Source organism: Pelophylax lessonae (assembly GCF_965119305.1).
Source record: "Pelophylax lessonae genome assembly, chromosome: 6".
Classification (NCBI taxonomy): domain Eukaryota; kingdom Metazoa; phylum Chordata; class Amphibia; order Anura; family Ranidae; genus Pelophylax; species Pelophylax lessonae.
This window is the reverse complement of record NC_138773.1, coordinates 47,842,255-47,850,699: the sequence shown is the minus strand read 5'-3', so window position 1 is coordinate 47,850,699 and position 8,445 is coordinate 47,842,255. Positions and strand designations below refer to the sequence as shown.

Genomic DNA, 8,445 nt, shown 5'->3' with positions numbered 1-8,445 from the left:
AAGCCTGGCTTGCAGCATTTTTGTGCCCTGCTATACAAGGCTGTGCTGTGTGGCAGAGCTGTGTAAGTCTCAGGACTGGATGGAATACTATCTGCATGGAGTTTGTATGTTCTCCCTGTCCTTGTGCGGGCTTCTTCCCGCACTTCAAAGACTTACCAGCATGTAAGTAATCAGTTCCTGTGTAAATAAGCCCTAGTTTTATGTGTATGTATGCATGCGAGACAAGGACCTTAGATTGTAAGCTCCTTGCTAGGACTGATGTGCGTGTAAATTGTGGCGCTTTATAAACCGCTGCAATAAACGAATCCAGGTACTTGCATTGCTTGAATTAAAAAAATAATAAATGCAATGCTGTATTCATGAGCTGCAGTAATTTCATGTGTGCTTGGAGTTCAGCTTCTGTTGATTTTGCACTGGACACCAGGGGTTAATGTTAGGGGTGGGAGGAGGTAGGGCGTTCTGCTGTTTGGCCACCAGGTGGCGGTGTTGACATTGGCTGTGCTCCTGGCTCCCCCTTTACAGGCAGTTCTCAGAAAGCCTTTGTACTGGTAGAGATAGCAGGAAGGGAGCAGCAGGGACAGCTGGGCACTGCCCTTCACCTGCCAGCCTGGCATTGCATGTTGCAGAGCCTGACCCTCTTGTGCACTTTGTTCCTGGTGAAGGATACATGGCCTGAGACTTCCAGACAACCAGCAAAGAGGAGCCCAGTGCTGGTAGAGGTGAGTGTACAATGTAATGCAATGCATGCAGTCTCTCTGTATACTCCTTGGGGGGGATGGGGGATCCTCCATCCAGGATCTCCAGATTAACCCTGTCATTGTAGCTGTGCCCTCTAATTCCTATTACTGAGGAGCCAAGCTGTCTGCCTGGGGCTGGCATCCTATTGCACAGTGTGTCTGCTGTCACTGCCAGCTTGTTTTACACTAACATGTCACTTGCACATGATAGATGAGCATTGTCTGGGCAGTGATGTCATGCCTACTGTTAAGTGTGCAGCATGTACACTAACTTAAAGGGTCATTCCATCCATCCGGTGGTCCTAATCTCTGGTATCTCTCAGGGGTTGTAGGGACGATATCTCCGCACTAGAATTTTCCTTTTACCTTGTTGTGAAGTCTCGCTCCTCTTGCTGCACTCTTCTTAGCATTGTTGGCCATGGCAGGTAGGTAGGCCTCTGCAAAGAAGTGCAGTGCAAATTTACTGTAACAGCGGTGTAAAGAATGTCGTCGTAGTGCTTCCAAATGCTTGTAAAGTCCCAGAAGTGACATAAACAATCGGTCTGGAAATGCTAGAGAAATATTATTATAAAGATGCCCAAAAACATGCTGTCTCAAAAAAGGGCCTTCCACCCCAATGTCTACCCAGAGTCTTCACTACTACCATTTAAACATGCAAAATCCCCAAGATATTATGTTATCAGGCAGCAACAGAGTATTTTGAATAAATCCTATTTTTTTTATATGTATGTATGTGTGTATGTGTGTATATACACAGGGCCGCTGATAAGGGGGGGGGGGGACCACCAGCCCTCTTGTAGGGGGCCCGAGGACACAGGGGGGCCCACACAGGGAGGGGGATTGGTGATGGACAACAAATACAGAAATCTTCCTCCAGCACCTGAATCTGATCTATCCCTCTCCCTGCTATCAGCTTTTATCTGTTGAGAAAGACAGTTGTCCCTCACTAATCCCCCTCCCAGCACTGGCTCTAATGTTATCTCTGCTCAGGAGTTTATTTGTAGCTTTGTTTCTCTCTCTCTCTGTCTCTGATCCAGGAGCTCCAACTGCCCAGCCTGTATATTTTTTCATCTCATCTTCATTTTTTATTTATTAACATGGTTTTTTTTTTTTAGATTTAGCAGGAATTATGCGAGTTATGTTATATTTGCGTCTGCTAGTAGTGATTTTGTTGTAATTTTAGCTAAATATATCTTTAATATTTTCTTGGGGGGGGCCCTGCCAGGTAGTCTGTACGGGGCCCTGTGATTTCTAACAGCAGCCCTGTGTGTGTATATATATATATATATATATATATATATATATATATATATATATATATAATTAATTATTTGTCATTGCAGTCTATTACCAGTATTTCTAGGGGGTTATGCTTTAAAAAAAAAAAAAAAAAAAGTATGGGGCAATGGTTCGGGCTAATGGCGGGTATATTTCTGAGCTGCTGGTGTGACAATATAAGAAAGAATGGGATATAAAGTGATTCAGCATGCCAGAAGCTACGGAGAACTGAAATATCAGGTTTTGGGGGGGGGTAGTCCTTTAAAAAGTCCCAGTCACCACCTCTAAAACTTGCAGGAAAAAGCTCAGAAGAATCGAGTGTTTTAACTTGCAGCGATTTTCCTTTCCATGACTTAATTTCCATAAATTATATTCACTTGCAATGTGCCTTTGAACTTGCAAGTCAATTTGACTTCTTCAGGAAAGAGGCAATTCCCTATCATATGCCCCTCCAGCCTTGCATGTCATAGCCTGGCCCCTGTCCTCTTCTAGGATGGTCTAATTACTATCAGTGCTGGCCCAGCTCTTCAAACCCTCACCTCTGTACATAACATCTTATGAAGTAGCTAGGGAGAAAGGGAATACTACAGAGCAGCTGTTATCAACCAGAGTTCTGTAGAACCCAAGGGTTTCTTCAGGGGTTTTTGGGAGTTCCTTGAGCTGTGGCTGGTGGACCTCTCATTCGATGGTGACTGCATAATCTTGTGGCCAACGCCGTTCTGAAGAGCCAGCGGCAAGATACCAGTTCTCTTTTTAGCTGGGTGTAAAGGTGGCACTTTGATCACTATTGTAATTGGGACATTCTTCTCACTGAGCATTGACATAAAGGGGACATTCTTCCCATTGACCATAAAATGTTGGGATCATTTATCCGACTGACCACCAATGTAAGGAGCATTCTTTCCATTGACCACCAGTGTAAAGGGGAAATTCTTCCCTCTTCCCACCAATGTAAAGAGGATTCTTCCCACTGACCACCGATGTAAGGAGCATTCTTTCCACTGACCACCAATGTAAGGAGCATTCTTTCCACTGACCACCAATGTAAGGAGCATTCTTTCCACTGACCACCAATGTAAGGAGCATTCTTCTCACTGACCACCAATGTAAGGAGCATTCTTCCCACTGATCACCAATGTAAGGAGCATTCTTCCCACTGATCACCAATGTAAGGAGCATTCTTCCCACTGATCACCAATATAAGGAGCATTCTTCCCACTGATCACCAATGTAAGGGACATTCTTCCCACCCAACACCAATGTAAGGAGCATTCTTCCCACCGAACACCAATGTAAGGAGCATTCTTCCCACCGAACACCAATGTAAGGAGCATTCTTCCCACCGATCACCAATGTAAGGAGCATTCTTCCCACTGACCACCAATGTAAGGAGCATTCTTCCCACTGATCACCAATGTAAGGAGCATTCTTCCCACTGATCACCAATGTAAGGAACATTCTTCCCACAGAACACCAATGTAAGGAGCATTCTTCCCACAGAACACCAATGTAAGGAGCATTTTTTTTCAAGATAAACCTTTCTGAGGTTCTGCCACTTGCCCACTCCGCTCCAAACTTTTGGTCTGAATTTTAGGCTTTATGTATGTAAGCCCAAAATCTATTTTTTAGGATCTTTGCCACCATCCCTCACTGTATAAATTTTTCCTAAGTAAAGCATTGTTGTGGATCTGTTACAGGGTTTCTTTCCAGGGGATCCTGCCAGTTCCAGCAGGCTGCCTGCCATACGCACTCCTTCAGTTTGGTTGCCTATCAGGGCTGTGTGTGCCTCCTGAGGAGTACTCGTTGTCAGCCTGGAACAGGACACGCAGTTACTGGCAGGATCTCAAGGAAAGAAACTGCAACAGATTCACAAACAAACGGTTTGCTTAGGAAAACTGTGTATAGTAGGGCAGGTCTACCATTAAAAATCCTCATCCTGCCCGACAAGGCCCTAGGCTTCCTTCCTCCCCATACCTGGGTAGAGATAAGTCAATGGTTCGGACTGAACTTTGCCTGTTCAGGCATTCAGAAGAACACCCAAACTATTGCTCATTCGCTTCTATATTTGAAAGCTTCCAGCTGTCAAGGGTTCCTGAGGATGCAATGGGTGCTGGCACTCGCCGCATCCCTAGCAACCATCAGATTCTCATAAGCCCCACACCCTCAGACCCCCACAACTACAGGGCCAGGGGTGTGGGGAAGAGGCCCTTGTCCTCATCAACTCCACCTGCTCTCTGTCCCTGGCCCCTGCTGATGAACTGATGGGGCCCAGACCCCGTAAGGGAAGGCTGGCTGTACCCCTTTATCGAGGGCCCTGTAGTAATTTATGATGCCAACAAATTTAAAAGAGATTTTGGTTTACCTTTGACTCTAAAGTGGCCTTTCACGTATGAAAATATATTTTTCTTTTTCCTGTTCCTCCCCCTTCATCTTACAAAATTCAATGTTCCGCCATTATTAGAATAGTGTTTTTTTTTTTTTCTTGTGCGACACTCCCTTGCCAAGGCAGGAAAGATATCGGGCCCCTGCCACCTTCAGGGATTCCACCTCACACATCCCAGAAATCAGTGTTTTGTTGAGGGACGATTGTGCACCACGAGACTGCGGATCTTATGGCACATCTGGGGCGTTCCTGCGCAGGCCTGTACAAGGTCCGGTATCAGAAACCAGCCACATGCATGCGTGGAAATTGCCCAGTGTGCGCGCAGATGTTTCATGGGTCTCTGCCAGGTCTGAGCATGTGTTGGATATACAAATATGGTGGCACTGTAGAAAGGCAGGGGAGGACAATACCCCGCGCCCCCCCCCCCCCAGCTGAATTTACTCTTTAAGCTACTGTGACAGGAAGTCAGGTAAATCTGTGAGTGTTGTCACAGATGGGAGATACACTTCTGCTTGGTTTAGACAATTCACCAATTACTATAGGGTGTCGGCTGCAAAGGTAGCCAGGAAGGTTTAAGGAAGTTGAAAAACCTTCAGCTATTCAGAATGAGGAGATTGAGGCCTCTATAAGTTGTCCAGAGGAAGTCTATTGATTGCTGCCTCCTGAAGCTGTGTGAGCTGGGGATAGGAGAGCAGTCAGATGTATGCCTCCTGAAGCTGTGTGAGTATAGGAGAGGAATGCCTCCTGAAGTGATGTGCGCTGAGGAGGGGAAAAAGACTGAAGACTTCTCAAGGTGAGGTCTTGGATTGTTTTCTATGTGAAGAGAAAACGGACATTTTCTGTGTGAAGAGAAAATAAATGGACTATTGTTGGTCTGCTGTATGATCAGCAAAGTCTGCCCAACAGTAGGTTGGGGACAGACTCCTTAGGTAGATTCCTGTATGTGAGAAGGTAGCCGCCCACAGTGGCAAGGATTTATTTTGTGTTTTATTTTTATTTTTGATGTTTTGATGCTTGCACTTGTGTGAAGAAAATTGCAAGAATAAAACCTTACACTGTTGTTTTCAACCACTTCTCGGCTATCTCCCTGTGTAACGAACCCCCCAAGGGGTCATCCACACCCGCCACCGAGCTAATCCCTCACACTACTTAGACAAGTTGCCCAGCGAACAACCTTTGTAACAAAGGATTGTGGTACAAACATACATTCGAAAGGGATGACCACACATGCTTTTTCTTATGGAAAGGCTTAGAAAACATTTGCAGGCCCAGCCTGTCTCGGGGTAAAACAATACCAAGTGGCTGGGGAAAAAAAGATGATTGATTTCCTTAGCGAAAAGGCTTTTACAAAGTGGGGTTTATTCACAGTAACTGGAGAGTGCAAAATCTGGTGCAGCTCTGCAAAGAAACCAATCAGCATTCAGATTTTACCCAGTGTTCCTGCCATTGCGACTTGTCATGTGATTTGATGGTTGAAAGTTGCATGACAGGTCGCACCCTATTTGTGGATAGGTAACTGTTTATGTCGGTGCGACTCAGACTTTCACCTGCACTATTTTTGGCGATTCCTTGTGTGACTTGCATTGACATTGGCATGAAATCGCTTAATGGAATAAGTGGAAGTTAGAATCTGATTGGTTTCTATGGGCGGCACAGTGGTGTAGTGGTTCGCACATTCACCTAGCAGCAAGAGGGTCAGTGGTTCGAATCCCAACCGCGACACTACCTGCCTGGAGTTTGCATGTTCTCCCTGTGCCTGCGTGGGTTTCCTCCGGGTAACCCGGTTTCCTCCCACACTCCAAAGACATGCTGGTAGGTTAATTGGATCCTGTATAAAATTGGCCCTACTATGTATGTATGAATGTGAGTTAGGGACCTTAGATTGTAAGCTCCTTGAGGGCAGGGACTGATGTGAATGTACAATGTATATGTAAAGCGCTGCGTAAAATTGACAGCGCTATATAAGTAACTGAAATAAATATGCACAGCTGCAGCAGATTTTGCACTCTCCAGTTTTAGTAAATCAACCCCAGTAGAGGGGGGTATACCCTATAACAAAATTGGAAGAAAAATTCCGTATGAGGCACGATCGTTCGATTTTCGTATAGTGCGAACACAACATATGAAATCCGATTTAGACTTTGTAGAAGAACATTTCCGAAGGGACAAACTCTAAAATGTTTCTCGTATGTGAACAGAACAAACTATTTTCTTTTAATGTGTACTGTTTTCGTACAATTTTTGTATGAGAAATATCAGATACGAAAGACAATAACAAAAAAAACCTTTTGGCGTACGAGAATTTTCTTCCGTTATTTCCATCCTCGGCAGGACTGCTGTTAGAAACCACGGGCCCCCACTCAGCCACCCTGACAGGGCCCCCCTCCTCCAAATAAACAGTTCAGCTTCAGTTATGCATAAACACAGTGAGTGATCGGTACCGATCACTCATTGTGTTCATTCAGGAAAGGAATGTGCTGGTAAATATGATATATTTTCCGGACCCTTCCCCCCACTCTCCATCCTGAAGGATCCTATTGTATGCTTACAGCTGCCAGCAGGAAGGAGAGGAGGGAATCTGGCAGCACTGCATGGATGGGGGAGCACACATGGGCCCTGGACAGCGGGGGGGGGGGGGGGGGAGGGAGGGTGATTTTTGTGGCAGAGAGGGAAATTACTGGAACCGATCACCCATATGGCTCTGCCTGCAGCAGCTGAAACCTGCCTGGAGGGAGAGGAGCAGGATCCAGCTTTCTGCTGCTGCAGAGAGAGCCATACAGGGTATCAGTTCCAGTATTTCCCCCCCTGTCATGCCGATCACCCTCCCTGCCCACATCTGATTCATCCTGCTGGCCTGGGCCCCGTACAGGTGTCCCCATTATCAACGCCCTTGATCCTCGGTTCTGACTTGCTGTGAAACATCAAAAAACCAACCGATTTTCTAAAGTGTGTACCCGCCTTAAGTCTGCCGTTATTGTGTGCCGGCATCTAAATTGCCTACAAATTTTGGAAGAGGCTTCAGCTGTGCACTGGATTGGTTAAGTACGGGGCAATATGGGAGGTTGAGCAGTGTATGCCTGGTTTGTATGTCTGGCATGGGCCCAACAGACAAATCCCCAGTCCAACCAAGAACGACTAGATTGGGCGATCATTCTCTGATGTCTGGGTAACGTTCCAACCATCATTCAGAACAACTTTCTCTAAGACCCAATGCATTCATATACAGTATGTGCAGTTTTCAGGGATCACTTGCATTGCCAATTCCAGACGTTTCCAGGTAGCAACACAGCTGTAATAAAGTATAACTCCAAACATAGGAGTCAATTCACTAATGTTTACCACATGTGATAAGATGGTCATGTGACTCATTTTCATTATCGCATGCGGTAAATTTAGTCCAATTCACAAAAAACATAATGATTATGTGGATTTACTGCAAAATGAAATATGTGCCAGTATCCTCAAAAAAAAAAAAAAACGTGGTAAGCTCTTAAGTCCAATTCCAAACTGAAGAGTATAAAAACATGCGATATTTATCACCAGGGTATTGCTGGTGGTATCCTATGCAGTATTTGTCGGAAACAGCCTGGGGATCCCCCCCCCCCCCCCCCCCAATCGCTGGTTGCTAAGGAGCACGCCGGGAAGCCGGCTGTCGAGTCCTTAACAACAAATGATTCATCAGCTGTCAGCGGGTTCCCCTCTGACAGCTGAATGTAAAAAAACGTGCCCACAGTTAAAAATTATTTTTAAAAAACAGCATGGGGCCCCCCCAAAATCTATATCAGACCCTTATCTGAGAATGCAGCCTGGTAGGTCAGGAAAGGGGGGGATGGGTGAGGGCCCCTCCCCTTCTGAAACATACCAGGCCACATGCCCTCAACATATAGGGGGTGGGTGCTTTGGAGCTGGGAGGGCTCTGCCCCCCCCCCCCCCCAGAGCACCTTGTTCCCATGTTGATGGGGACAAGGGCCTCATCCCCACAACCCGGGGCTGTGGTTGTGGGGGTCTGCAGGCAGGAGGCTTATCGAATCTGGAAGCCCCCAGATC

At 46.0% G+C, this 8,445-nt stretch overlaps 1 protein-coding gene across 2 annotated transcripts in view; it reads left to right on the top strand.

Annotated features, from left to right (window-relative positions):
- The first annotated feature begins 533 nt into the window (after positions 1-533).
- Positions 534-8,445, top strand: part of RAI1 (retinoic acid induced 1) — a 330,449-nt gene continuing 322,537 nt past the window's right edge. For both annotated transcript variants that reach the window (XM_082261244.1, XM_082261242.1), the window contains exon 1: positions 534-719. The gene's annotated coding sequence lies outside the window, so the exon portion shown is untranslated. The remainder of the gene's footprint in view (positions 720-8,445) is intronic.